The sequence below is a fragment of the Euprymna scolopes genome, chromosome 3 (assembly GCF_053919585.1).
Source record: "Euprymna scolopes isolate OS-2025 chromosome 3, ASM5391958v1, whole genome shotgun sequence".
Taxonomy (NCBI): domain Eukaryota; kingdom Metazoa; phylum Mollusca; class Cephalopoda; order Sepiida; family Sepiolidae; genus Euprymna; species Euprymna scolopes.
The window spans coordinates 164,168,537-164,184,138 of record NC_136484.1 but is presented as its reverse complement, the minus strand read 5'-3'; positions in this window follow the sequence as shown (position 1 = coordinate 164,184,138).

Below are 15,602 nucleotides of genomic sequence, written 5' to 3'. Positions count from 1 at the left end.
CGCTTGAATATCAGATAACATCCCAAGAACATTTCGATATATATAAAAGTGACGCATCTTCCTTTGTTAACATTCATTTGTTGTTTTTGTTTTATTACGTTTGTTGGCTGTTGTAAAACGTGCCCAACTTTTTACCACTAATTCCAAGTCCGACTGAAAAGTTATAAAACCACACGTAATCACTTTAATAATGCACAGCATTTATTTCGGTAATAAATTCATTTTATTACCTGCGTTAAAACACTAGAAATGGACGGATGTTCAATTTATATTAAATTTACGTGTGAAACTCTGAATTCTAAAATAATTAATATTTGGCTTCCCACCAATGATTGCACGGTGGGTACACGCAATTGCTTAAAATAAGAATCTCACTTTTGATAAAAGAAAATTTAGCTGAATTCTTAAAAAAATGCATTTCATCCATTTGTTGAGAATACTTCTTCACCATAATAATTTCGCCTGCATTAAAAAAATCTGTACTGGATGAGACCGGTCACACCCCACCAAACAGTCTGCATGACCTACTGTTTGTGCAATTCTGGCTTCAGGAATTGTCGTGGAGCATCGTCAGCGTCTAACCACTAACTGTCTAACCTCACAAGTGGTCGGAAAACGCACACTTTTCACCGCAAGTAAGAACCCGGTCGATTAGCGCTCGTTCCTGTTGCGTAAAAGAGGTGAGGATGGACTTCATAACGGTTTCTTGTGGTTGTCATTCAATTCTTGAGACACCTATTTATCAAGTGTTTTGTCTTTCCAATCTCCTTCCATTGGTTGAAAATCGTCGTATACGTCACGTCTAATTCAGAAGCAGGTTCTCAAACAGTTGTGCGTGGATTAGCATCGATCCCGGTTCCTTATTGATTGTTGTCATAACCTGAGGGCCGATCACTACATTCATCATCTTCAAAACTCTCGTCGCCTTTTAAATCAGGAATCTTCTGTGCGTGTAGTAGTGGTTACAGTTCCAAACGCTTTGATATTACGAGCTGTTTCAGCAGTTATTCGACCTAGCTTGCATTGAAATAAAGGAATTGTGCAATTTTTTTATTGTTTTCAATCTCGTAATCAACTTTGAAAAAGACGGTATAATTGTTTTAAAACGATCGTAATTTAAACGAGTAGATAGAGCAAAGAACGCCCTTTAAAATGGTATATAAAGTAAAGGTAGTAAGACAAAAACTTATTTGAACATGATCAACGTGTACAAATATCTGTGCATGAGGTCGCCAAGCTAATCAAGAACCTTGATTCCAGTAAAGCAACTAGCCCTGACGGCATCCCAATTATAGTGTTGAAAAGCTTCAACCAGAACTTGCTCCCATACTTACAAAACTGTTTAGGCGTTGCCTTAAGGAGAAGTGGAAAACCTAATCAGTATGCCCTGTATTTAAGAATTCAGGTGATAAGTCATCTCCCTCTCAGTACAGACCAATAAGTCTCCTGTGTGTCATGAGTACGTTGCTGGAATTCATATTAAATAGAGAAATAGTCAACCACCTCAGCAGAAATAACCTTCTTAGTGGCACGCAATATGGTTTTCGCTCTGCAAGATCTACCGCAGATGTGCTTTTTTTTTTTTTACACAGTGATCCCCACTTATCAAGCAGCACATTCTGGGGAGAACAATAGCTGGCTGTTAGGTTTTTGTTGGAATTTTTTAGATGGTATGAATTGGTCTATGCCTACAATTAACCATTCGGTCAGATCTGATACTATAGAGGACACATCCATTTTAAACATGGAGTGCAGAGGTAAATCAGATATGAATGTATGGAAGCTATCCCAGTCAGCCATAGAGTATCGGTATACAGTACGGTGGATGGGGTACGTCTGGGGGCTTCTTACATTTCGTTTTTATCTTAACTGATACGACGGAGTGGTCGGAGGATCCTAGAGGAGAATGAACGGAACATGAACATAGCTCAGGGGAAGTTGAGAGAAAAAGGTCTAAGAGGCTTGCATATTGACCCGGTGTATCGGCCACACGGGTGGGTTCGCGAACAATCTGAGTGAGATCATAAGCAATGGCAAAATCATGGCAATACCTCCCCTCATCATCTGTCTTATTTGAATGGGTCAGCCATTCCACGTTATGGACGTTGAAGTCACCACATATGTGGATGTTTGCCGAGGGATGTGAAGACAGTATGTGGTGTATTTTCTCAGATATGCTCTTAAAGATAGTAACTCCGCTGTTGTGGGGCCTATAGAGGGCAAATATAAATGCAGTGGTGTTAGCAAGTGCAACCCTGAAGCATATATAGGGTAAATTAGGATCTTCTCTAGAGATATCCCTGCCACACGGGAAGCCATCCTTAATGTAGGCACATATTCCATGCCCATGGCGATCTTGGGGGTCAGATTTAGCTGTTAAATTGGAGTATCCGTTAATTATGAACTCATCTAGGGAAGTGGTCGGCCCTATTCCAGTTTCACTTAGAAATAATATGTCCGGTTTCGTCTCCTGTAATTGGGTTTCAACCTCTGGAAGGTTGGAACGTAGACCCCTGATGTTGGAGAAGGAGACCTGGTAGTTGGGGTCTACGTTGGAAGATAGGGTTCTAGGTTTAATCGAGTTTTTATTCTGGAGATATTTCATGTTGAGGTTTTGGGATTTGTGGAATAGGTCGGCATACTTGGTTAGAGCAGTACAGAGAGGGAAAGTAAGAGGGAAAAAGACAGGAATTTAAACAAAATTTTTTTATTTGTGGCACACAAAAAGGTAAAGCCGTAACAAGTACCCACTAGTATGGCATCGAGACCCAGCAGAGACTACTGCATGGTCCAGATCCACTCACCTAATGGCAATACAGCAGTTCCAGTACTTTGCCCCTGCTGATAGGACAGCCTCCTTTGTGGTTAATCCAAGGTTCGGGTCCCTGACTATCAGGCGGATAACCTCAGCCCAGACAAACGTTTACCTCCAACACCCTTACTAGTGCCATGGCCACAAGGACAGATGGAAACAGAAAAATTTCCGACATCTCAGACTACTGGTCACTAAGTACTACCGACCTTTAAGCAGCTTTTTCTTCACCCTTTGTCAGAAAAATCACTCATTGAATGAGGACTGAATGACAAAATAGGAGAAGCGAGAGTTACTGGAGCTGCCGATAACACATCCACTGTATTATCTACTCTCCATTTAAAAATAAAAGAAAAAAAAGAGGTGGGGAATGGGGACAAAAGACTTATTAATATCTAAGTAGTAAGTCCGGTGCTAAGTTAACAATTCAGGACACTTTTTATGATAATCTCCCCTCCCATATTAATGGGTGGAAGTTTGTCGTTATCTATTGAGTTTAAATTATTAGAGTTTTATCTTATAATTAATTAAAATCCAATAATTAACTATTATCAATTTGTAAAGTCTGCTTAATATTAATTTACATTCGAGTTTAGATAATTATTCAAGGTTTTACTTTAGGTGGTTTATTTTCATGAGTAACTGTTTCTTTGCCCTGCATTATATTTCAAATGTACAAGAACATAAGGCTAACTATATTAGATGGTTTGATTTGCCCGCAAGAAGAAGGCATTTACAATAGATGCAAGCTTGCAGTAAAAGTATATATTAAGTATACTTAAATAAAGTCCTAACTTTATCTATTCTATTAGAATAATTTCCTGCCTTTTTTCTTTTATCGTTAGTTGCCGGCATTTTGTTTGTTTTTATTGTTTAACATTGTAGAATTAGGGGGGCGGATAATACAGGAGAATGCAGACAAAATACATACATAAAACACGAAACACACGTTTATAAACAAGGTAACATAAAAAGAAACATTTAGGATTAGTTTAAAAAAAATAAAATAAAATAAAAAAATTAAAAAAATACTTAACGTTGTTGCGCTAGAAGATTCCGTTCTCCGTCTTTTTGTCAACTGGTAGCTGACATAAGTCTTTCATATATGTGCTTACAGTTATATCTCATAGGATTAGTGAATCTCTTGACAAAGGATTCCTTTCTAAGGCAATTGCTCTTGACATATCAAAGGCCTTCGACAAGGTATGGCATAAAGGCCTACTTCACAAAATTTCCAGCTACGGTATCACTGGAAATGTTTTCTCATTCATTAAATCATTTCTCTCTGATAGGCTCATAAGAGTAGTGGTCGATGGACAAAAATCAGAGGACTGCACTATTAATGCTGGAGTTCCTCAGGGGTCCATACTGGGCCAAAATCTCTTCCAGATCTACATCAATGATCTCCCTAAACACATACTAAAATCATTCGTTGACATCTATGCTGATGACACGACCATCTAAGGCAACACATCAAAGGCTGTAAATGACAAAGTTCTCTCTGATTCTCTCTCCTCTGATCTCGAGCGTGTGGTTCAGTGGGGTTAGACGTGGCTGGTTACCTTTAATGCATCTAAAACCAAACTCCTATCCTTACATCATCAACGCTCTGATCCCCCATCTGACATCGATTGAAATGGATGGCTCTCGTCTAGAAGAAGCCTTATGTTTTGACAAGCTGCTGGGCTTGACCTTTAATCCTGATCTAAAACGGAACACGTACATCAAGTCTGTTGCCAAGGTCGCTGGAAAGATGGTGGGATCCTTCTAGTGCTCCAGAAGAGATCTAACTACTTTTGCAATTCTCTTTCTATATAAGAGCCAAGTACGTTCAAGGATGGAATACTACTGCCATATCTGGGCAGGAGCTGCTAAAAACAGCCTATCCTGCCTTGACAGAGTAAAAAAAAAGATCTTCGTGGCTTAGTGGGGGATACCCTTTTCTCTTCCCTGTAACCTCTCTCACAGAAGAGACGTTGCAAGCATATCTTTGTTTTATCGTTAATTCCATGGCAGATGCTCGTCTGAACTCTAATCTCTTGTCCCCTCCTCGCCAATCTTTTACGAAAAACACCCGTCTAGCTGAAACCATTGTCAATAATTTCCCCCCCTCTATATCTGTGCCTAAATCAAAAGTAGATTCCATGAACAGAGCTTCCTTCTTAGAACTGCATGCATGTGGAACTTTGTTTTGCCTGCCTGCTTCCCACCTGACTACAACCTGGATGTCTTCAAGTCCAACGTAAACAAATTCCTGATAAACTGCCCCCTTAAATGAACACTTCATTAATCTTCACACTAACACACTGTACATGCACTAACCCTTATCCCCGAGTGGCTTCCGGGCCTTGATAAGTAGTGACTACCTTGTAAAAAAAATCTAGTCAGGCAGATACTGTAATCAAAGTTATATGTGGGGGCAACCCCACATATCAGACCATTCAATGTATGGAAAACCCTTCAAAATTGTTGGCACTATCCAGCTCTTCCACTCCCCTCGGGGCAGCTGGTCTCTCCTTCCCCTACCCCTTCCCATTCTCTCCACATTAAAAAACGGCCTTGTGGCTAATTTGCTCAGTTTGGAAGCAAACAAATACTCCAGCTAATAATAACAATGATTGGGAATTTTACAAAGTAAAAGAATGTATTTATCTTCTAGGTTTACATGAAAATATGTATGTAAATATGAAACAAAATTAATAAAAACGTATAATTTAAAGAATGTTTCAAATATGAAGTAAAAACCCATTTCTTTTGAATAGATTTATTTTAATTCACATTTTATGTAAGCAAGCAATGTTACGTTCATTATTATTATTATGATTATTCTTTTCTTGTTGTTGTTATTGTTGTTATTAATAGTGAGTCTTAGAGTCTTAGAGAGTCTTATTAAGAGGTGTTGCTGTTGAGAGAGATGTTGTTGAGAGATTGTTTGTGTTATGAAGTTTTCATATATATAAAATGTTCATACTTAGAAGTGCAGAATCTCTTTGAGTGTTGAGACAATCTTAGTGTCCACATTGTGTATGTAAATACATTTTAAAACACATGATATACAAGACATATAATGACAATTTTCACTTTACCTTTTGGTAAAATTACAACACAAAGACTACGTTTATAAAAACACATGATGGGTTTATTTCTTCTTCGACCGGCCTTGGTTTTCATAGTCAAGAATTCAAGTTTCACATTCTAAGTTTCAAAGGTCCCGTCTCGCTTCTAGACGTTCGAATCCCATGTCTGGACTGTCGTCTGTCGTCTTCAGACTGTCTCTCCGACTCTCCCTCAGTTTCCCTAAGGTTTCTAACTATATCGAGAACTTCCCATTTTCCATGACGTCATACACATGTTAAAACATGTGTCTTCTTTCACGTGTTCTGGAAATGCGTGTCCAAAACTTTTTCCTTTGTTTACAAAAGGAATTTTAACCTATATTCCCAGTAACCTATATTTCCAATATGTTAAAAACATGTTTATTGAATTATCTTGTATAGGTTGCATTCTTCAATTGAATTTCATAACAGAACTGACAATGCACATTCTTTTCTTCAAACTATTTTATCTCTAAGCTAAACAATGGTTTGTTTTTTACATTCCATTTGCTAATTTTCTCTCGTAATCTATTTCTAAACCTAAATTACGAGGTTCGAATTTCGTCTATTCTATTTCATTTTCATTTTAACTAAATCTCTCTATTTTTATACTTACATGAAAAGGGGACAGCCCTTATCATGTAACAGCAAAATTTTAGTCTTTCTGCGATAGTAAGTAAATGTGGTCTTTCTCAGTGAAAGAACGTGTTAGACCAGTTGCCTTCGATATTATTGCCACTTGATTCATTCAACCTATCTCTTGTAAATTTTAAACTTGAATATAAAACCAATTCTACGAAACATAGCAGACTCGAAATAAAGAAAATCGCACAACGAATTTTGTTTTGTATAGAAATATGAAAATTCCTGAGTCCACTAATTTATTGATAACATCGTTTCTGAGATTGAAGAACGCTAATAGATCTAACAAACGAGAAATTTTTAGTTTTTTGTTTCAGTTTTGTTGCGAGTAAAATACCTTTATATCGTATTTTATGTTATAACAGTCGATAGATTTTCATTTTACTGGTAACTTAAAGACGATGCATATTCATTATTTTATCATTTGTAACAATAATGAAATATAAAGTTATGCTTTTAAGAATAGGTTTTACAATTGAAATTCAAGCTCACTTTTTTTCTCAATTTTTTTCGAACTTGATACCCGAAATTTCCAATTCTTCCGATTCCGAGTAATCGTTCTACCATAATTACATATGAAATGCATGCAACATGTCTTGAATACAACTTAAGGGATCTGCAATGCACAGTTTTGAAACAAATAAATACAAATAAAATATTGGGCAGATACAAAATGCCTAAATACTTTACAATCGCCAACAATAACAGACATTGGAAAATTTCGACGTCAGAGAATCACCCAATTGATTAAATTTTAGTAAAGAAAGAAATAGTTTATTATATAGTCAAGACAATATTTACAGAGAACAGAAAGCGTACAAGAAAAACGTTGCAACGGTGTTGTTTTGTAGATAATTAGAGTCGAGAGATGCAGTAAATGGGTCAAAGAATCGATTCTTTACGTACGAGAACCCACGAGACACACATTTCAAGATTTACCTAGCGGTTTGCGACCCGATGAGACATTGTGTGTAAAATGCAGACAATAAACATACACTAAAAAGTGTCTGACTAGTATGCTAATCCAGTGTTGAAAAGATTTTCATTCCAGTAACTTTAGATTGAGTACAACTAGGGAGGAAACAAGGAGAAACAAATGTGTGCTGGTTTATATATCTCTTTGTAGGCAACAGAGTTTTGTGGATTGGAGTTGGAAGCTTGATTGATTAACTGCCTCATATCTTACTTATTGACTTTTCATGGTATGTATTTAAGCACACATATAAGGTATTGCTAACCAGTATGGAATTTCGACACGCACACACTATGAAGCCAACATTATACATACATAATGAAACACACATTAATGTATAGTATAAACAATTATTTGAAACGAGTTGATACGACGTAACATTTAACGAAAATTTTACCATTATACAGGCGTATGTAATACTTTTCTAATACAATTTTCATTTATAAAAAAAAAAATCCTGAAATAACATATACGTCCAGCGGTCCATTAGACCAATATAACGTTTACAAATATATGAGGGATATAACACGTACTAGATCTATTCTTTGTCATGCGCAATAGTATAATGGACACGATTAACAACGGGTGTTAATTTCCTTCAAGCTCATTTTACACTGACGTCAGAAAGTAATTACACATCAGGTGTAATTTCTCCGATTAAATAGTAATTTTCGTAGCGTGCTTTTAGGCCACTAGTTGGTATTTGATTAATTGTTACCTAATCGGCTGTATCAATCTCTATGCTATTTAAATATTATAAATATGTGAACGACTACATTGAAGGCAAACTAATTTGAACATTCTTTTGAAAAACGACTGTTAATTAATTACTTATATATTTTAATAGTTTCACATTAAATGATTTGCATCATGTCATTATTCAGCTGAATTCTATTCATGGATAGTTGTTGTATTCTACATAATGACGTGAGATTTAAGATTAAAAAATGTTCTAGTGTACGGCAATATTACATTTATCCATATATGTATAAAAGAAATCTCATTATTGTGTACGAAAAGTCTCTACCAAGTACCTCTGTTTAATGGGTCTGCAGAGCTAATATCTGATGTTTAGGGTATTTGGACAGCTATTTCACTTTAGAGTTCGATTCATGCAGTGAAATAGCAGTAAATCGGTCAGATACTCAGAATAACATTGGATTCTGACTAGCATAAGTAAATTATATAGTTTTGTGTGTGTGTGAATGCGTTATATAAACTTATGGGTTAAACAAGGTTATTTTTTAAAGTTTGTGTAAGGTTAGAGATATATATGTTTTTGATTCAAGTCGAGCTGATCACACAAACCATTGTTTTGTTACTTTTGCAACCACTGTTATATATTGACTACATCGAAATAATCAATCGAAAAGTGGCTCTATAATAATAAGTACGAAATCTACATGAAATAAGATATACCATTTTAGTGTTTTTCTACAATCATAGAAATTAAATATAACTTTTTTTTCAAATAATCGAAATTGTCAATAAAAATAAGCTGTTTCCTTTTTCAGTACATACGATACGATAATCATTTATTATTTATTCAGAAAATAAGACACATGTTCACTTTTCAAAAACTGTCTCTAAATATTTTCCAACTTATCGAAGTTAAATAAAATATTAATTTATTTGCTAAATAAAATACACTCTCTCCAACTCTCCAAACATTCATAATTAGAATGACGTCGTCTCTTAAGTTTCACTGACGGAAGTTAATATTTCTATTCTGTTGTTTATTGATGGCCAAGCTCTCACTTAAAAGCATTTATCTTCTACTACGTTCACTTGCTTTGTGGGTTACTATTTCCTGGTTTCATCTTTTAATTAGTTTTACTTCGACACCTTGTTCTTCATACCGCTAACGTCGGTTGACACTTATACCGCTAACATATATATATATATATATATATATATATATATATATATATATATATATATAAATATATATATATATTGTAATTTTACTTTATTGAACATGTAATAAAATTAAAATATCAAGACAAAAGATATTTAGCTTTTTAGTATAAAATATCCGTACACTTAAATGCATGTAGACACACAGGCACACACACATACACACACACACACACACACACACACACACACACACACACACACACATATATATATATATATGCATATTATTGTCATCCATATAGCGTCCTGTTTCGTTGTTTCACAGGTCATCAGTGCGACTATATATATATATATATATATATATATATATATATATATATATATGCATATTATAGTCATCCATATAGCGTCCTGTTTCGTTGTTTCACATGTCATCAGTGCGACTACATATATATATATATATAAGTATATATATATATATATATATATATATATATATATTGACTGCAAAAGGAATCGAGTTCTTGATTTTCGTAAGAGTCTGTTTTTAAAAATCTACCAAATATCAGGTTATTATCTGATCAATATAAACTTAATAATTCAAGAAATTACTTTGTATGGATGGACATGTATATATTCATTGTATAAATATATTTTCGGAGAATTAATACGCCCTTCCTTGTTTGTCCCTTTTTCGACCTCTAAAGTCCCACTGATTTACTCAGCACGCACTCATTTTGCGGCAGGAGAGTGAAGGAGTGTAGAGAAATAACAACAACAAAAAAAAATCACAGGATATCTTGGATATCTATAATTGAAATCCGAAATATAAATGTGGTTATTTTTTTAGCTTTTGCGTTTTGTCAGTGTGATATTCATTGTTATCAATAATTACTATTTTTCAGATGACGATAAAAATAGTTCTTTCCGAGAACGCTAAAATATGCAAACTTTTAAATATAAATAAATTAAACATTTTATGTTAGAATGTGTAAACTTTCCATGTACCAGTAAATAAAGAATACTTTAAAGAATCGATACAAAAATAAATAAATAAATAAATAAATACAAACCAGGGTGTGTAAATTATAAGCGATAATTATATCTGCGTAATACCGTTTTTTACGGTTTACAAAAAGTTGTTATCTCCTTTTTGAAAATAAACTATGATTATGAACGCATGAATTTACGTATAATATGGTGTGACTGCACAACAAGTTGAATCCCCCAGAGGGTTACCTAAAACATCTATTTTAAAAACCACCAAATCCTAATGAAAGTCTTTGTTAACTTTATTTATGAAATAAAGAAATGAGGGGAAACAGTATCATCTAGTTCATGGAAGAACACTGTGGCTCATTGTTTATTATTAATTATAAAATATTAAAGGAAAATGCCTTGATCATTAAATAAAAACTGACTTAAAGTGATATTAAACTGAGAAATATAATGATAAATATGAATGTTTTATATTAAATAGAAACAAAAAGAGTTTCTCTTTACTTTTAACAAGTATTAGGAAACATTTAAAGCTTGATTGATCAATTATTATGAAGGAAGAAAATGATAAAGCTTAAAATAAATAATTTACCATGCATGGCGTTTATAATTATAATTTAATCAAATTACTTAAAAATGTATTTGTCTGTCTAGTTACTTTAAAATTAATGAAAATGCTTAATTAAATATTTAGACGCGACTGGGTTCCCATTCCTAAAATCCAAGATGACAGCGGTGACACATGGTTTCTAAAACGTACGAGATCGTGCTAAATAATTGACTCATTTGAACTTATTTAAATATAAGGTAAATATATTCTAATATTTTTGCATATTCATATAGCTAATCATAATGCATTTTATTTAAAAATAAAAAAGCCGTTTAATTGATTCGAAACTATTTTTAAAATATTAAAGTTTTGTTTACCATTTTGCGAAAATTGTGGCAAACACGTTTCTTTGAAAAATTTTAAACTGAAAATTCTATTTAAAATTATGGAAAAGGATTATATTTTTCTGTTGTTAACATAATACAGTTCAATGTTTTATTCTTCTTGTACAACAAAAAGCGGTGGCTAAATTACGAATTTTAATAGATTTAAAAAAAAATCTTTACTAAAACAGTCCTTGATCAATTGGTGGCGACTATATATATACATGTATATATATATATATATATATATATATATATATATATATGTGTGTGTATTTCAATTCAAGTAGTTTAAATAATGCGATTTTCATTTTAAAACTTGCTATCTTGACATATACTTTAGCGACACTTTTTACTTCTTTTAATGAAATATTACTCATTCGTATAAGTAAATACCTTTGCTGACGTTAATAGTCATAGTTTAAATGTAATATATAGAGGTTTCGCTTGCGACGTGTTAAGAAATACGAAATAATTTTTTACTTTTTTAGCATATCAGATATGTTAATTACATTTCCAAGCGATGCAAAATTAAGTAAAAAATTATCGTAAATTCATCGGGAACTAGGCTATTTACCCGCTTCAATTTTGTTCGTTATCTATATATATATAAAAGCGAAAATGTATGTATGTATTTTTGTGTGTATATTTGGATGTCTGCAAAAAACTTTCGACAGACGCGACGAATATTCACATCGAAGCCCAATTCTTTGCTCCAAAAATATCGAAAAATTGGCCAAAAACGTAAACTTTTTCACCCCGAAATCGACAATTTTCGACAGGGGGTCAACAAAAAAACGGTCCTCTCGTGACAATGACCGATTCTCCGCATGCGTCAGATGACGCCGTGACCTGATTTACTTTAAATAGTAAAAAACAAAAACTAACAAATTTTATGTAAGTCGCGTTAGCTCAGTTGTTTAAGGCGTCTGTACATTATCTAAATGTTTTGGATTCGAATTGTGGTGTGAGATGTTTTTTGTTGTTTTTTTTTCGACTTTTTAAATTTAAATATTGAACCAGTGTTTCGTTTTTCTGCTTTTTTTTTTTACTTCGCTTATTATTAGCGACACCCAAAAACACCCGGGTACCCACCGATTTTGTAAATTTTAATATTGAAACAGGCTTATTTAAGCCATTTTTCACGTGTTCTTTTCTGTTTTTATCATTCGTTTGCCTTACGTTTGTTTTTTTGTGTTTTTTCCCCGCTTAAGTGTTAACGTTGTTTTCTTTTTTACTTCGCTTATAACAAACAAACCTACGTCGTCGTCGTCGTTGTCGTCGTCGTCGTAACGCTCGACGACTTCCGGTCGCGCACCTGTCAATTTCGTTCTTAAATAAATTCAAAAATCTTTCACTAACTCATTCTGGCTGGCCGATTTTATTTTCAAACTTCGCCTCAGGGATTCGGGTTCGATCCTACCCCCTCGGGTTCTTTTTCATTTAACATCACACACACCTACAAACACCCGGGCAACGCCGGGTACCCCTCGCTAGTTTATTTATAAATACGATTTATACTGTTAACAATGATTAGTGGAAATGTTGGAGTCTGTGATACGTGATACTGTGATACTGGCAATACGTGTTCAGTTAAGCAAGTATAGTCTCCCGTTTGAAGCATTGGCGATTATTTCCTTACCTTTTAAAACAATAAAGAGTTTAGCAAACAATAACATGTTCAAAATATGTATTTTAAGTATATTAAGTTAGGCAAATCTGGAAACAATTCTGGTGATATTCGTTCAGGCTATTCGTAGAGACCGCCTTTCACGGACACATTGCACCTAATATTGATTTTTTTACACTGTACTTTGCACAAGGGAATCGTGTTCTATAAAATCTAAAGCAGAAAAAACAAGATTCCTCTCCAAAAAACCCAAACGCAATACAATGATTACATATTTAGAGATATAAAGCATTTGAAGCCTTTCCTCTTACTAAAATAATTGGATTTTGCATTAAAAAAAATCATTGTTGGTATGATCTTATATGAACAATCAGAAAAAAAACTCCATAAATAAATATTCGTACATATAAAATAGGTGAAACATAACGGAAATTCCAAAATAACTGGATTTGACATTAAATAAGATGAAGAAAGTAGATATGTAATCTCAGGCAATAAACAAACGAAAATTTAGATTTAGTAACTGCTTGAGAAGTACACATTTTTATTATCCGTTTACCAGTAATGCTGCTTTAAACCCCTCCTTTAATTAAGATTACATATTTACCATTGATGTATGTTTTATTAGAAAAATACATATTTCAATAAGCATTTTAAATTTTTATTTATTTTGTATAAGTATTCAACACTACTTGTTTATGAGAAATACTTTTTTTCAAATTTGTCTATAAACACAACTAATCCTCTCTAGTTAGTATATAAGGGCAATGTATAAGGTATATATACGCTGAAAGATATCAACGCTTTCAGTTTTATAAGATTTATCGTGTAAGTGTAATACATAAACAGATAATTTTCCAGTAAATGATGAAAGACAGATTTTCGCTTAAAATCTATTTGCAGATTTGCCCAACTTAATCAGATTTTCCTTGTAAGGAAGAGAATTACAGATAGATATAGCAACGGATTTTACATTAAAATACAAATCCAAATCCCTAGAATCATCGCCCAAAAATGGATTGATTTAATAGAAGAGGACATCACTATCAATCCAAAGGCTTTCAAATGTGGTAATCCGATTTCCAACAACATATCGGAAATACATTCTTCTGTACATTATAACAAAAACATCGCGAAAAACGAGCAACTATACGAACTCTCTACGAAATAATTATATCGATGCATATAAAGAGATAACAAATACCCTCTTTCAATAAAGATTATACACAAATTATAAAATTTCCTTTAAATCTATAACTGAGTTTATGTGTGTATCGTTGGTCTACATTGTTGTTTTTTGTTGAGCATAATTTATTAATTTCTGATGAAGTAGATAATTATTGTTAATATTTGCTTTCGCAATATTTTTCCAGAAAGATACTTGGTATCCATGGGAAGCAACACGTAACGGTTGCCATAAGTAACAATATTTTTGTGGAATAAAATTGATTCGAACTTCGCAGACCTTTTTATTTTTATTTACGCTCAATCTCAACCATGCATAGCGTCACTTGGATGTAAGGGGCTACTATTTAGGGTCATGCCTTGTACAGATAAACACGATGTTGGTTTACATTACATTTAATATGCTGCATATCAGTACAGTCAAGGAAGCAGATAGCGGGAAGAAAATTTTAAAAATTAGCTGTTCGAAGACAGAAACCATTAGAGTAGAATTTTTTCTGGTCTTTAGAGACTTCCACAATGAGATTTTTTTGCTATGCGGGTTACTCTGGGATAGGTACGTTAAGGGACACATGTGCAACAATTGATCAGGGCACATCATATGAAAATAGTAATAAAACAAGCACAGAGACGCAACACCGCAACGATGGGACAGGGGTTGGAGTTTAGCTGACAAAATGGGACCTATTAGATTAAAAACTGTTTTTGCACCCAATCCAACAAGGAGAAGGTAGTGGTAGATCCACCAGCCCAGATGTGGCAACAGTACTCCATGCATAGACGAACGGTTGCGTTGTAGACTTGCAGAATACTCTCAGGTGTGAGTAGTGTTCTAGCCTGGTAGAGGGAACCTACCTTTTTATAGCAGTTATCACAATGTCCTCACTGTATGTGTTCCAGTTTATCATGCCCACAAATGTTAGGCCAAGGAGTTTAAAGGGAGAATTCTCATAGCTAGGTTGTCAATGTGTGATGTAACCTATTTAGTCATCATCACCTCCTAGCTATGTTACCATCAGTAGGCAATGACGCTCGACTTAAATGTTAGAAAAAATGTTCCTTTCACACGTCGCTTGCTTGTAGAGATTTGTAACCATATTTTGATGATAAAGGCACTCGAAACTATGTTAGAATACGATAAAAATCAGTATGGATTAAGTTTTGAGTGATATTTTATGTAGGTATAGAAACTTATGTATTTTCTTAAATTACATATATTACGTAGTTTTTGTTTATATGAAATGTGATTATGTAGTTTTTAAGCTGAAATAATTCACCCGTATTTTAAAATAATGTAACATTATGGAGTTTCTAAAACGACACAAAATATCTAGTTTCTAATATGTACTTAATTACATAGTTTCTAAAATAACAAATTACACAGTTTAAAAGCTGATATAAAATTAAAGCGCTTTAAAACATACTGTGAATAGTGTATGTTCTATAAGGATAAAAATTATACAGTTTCTTAAC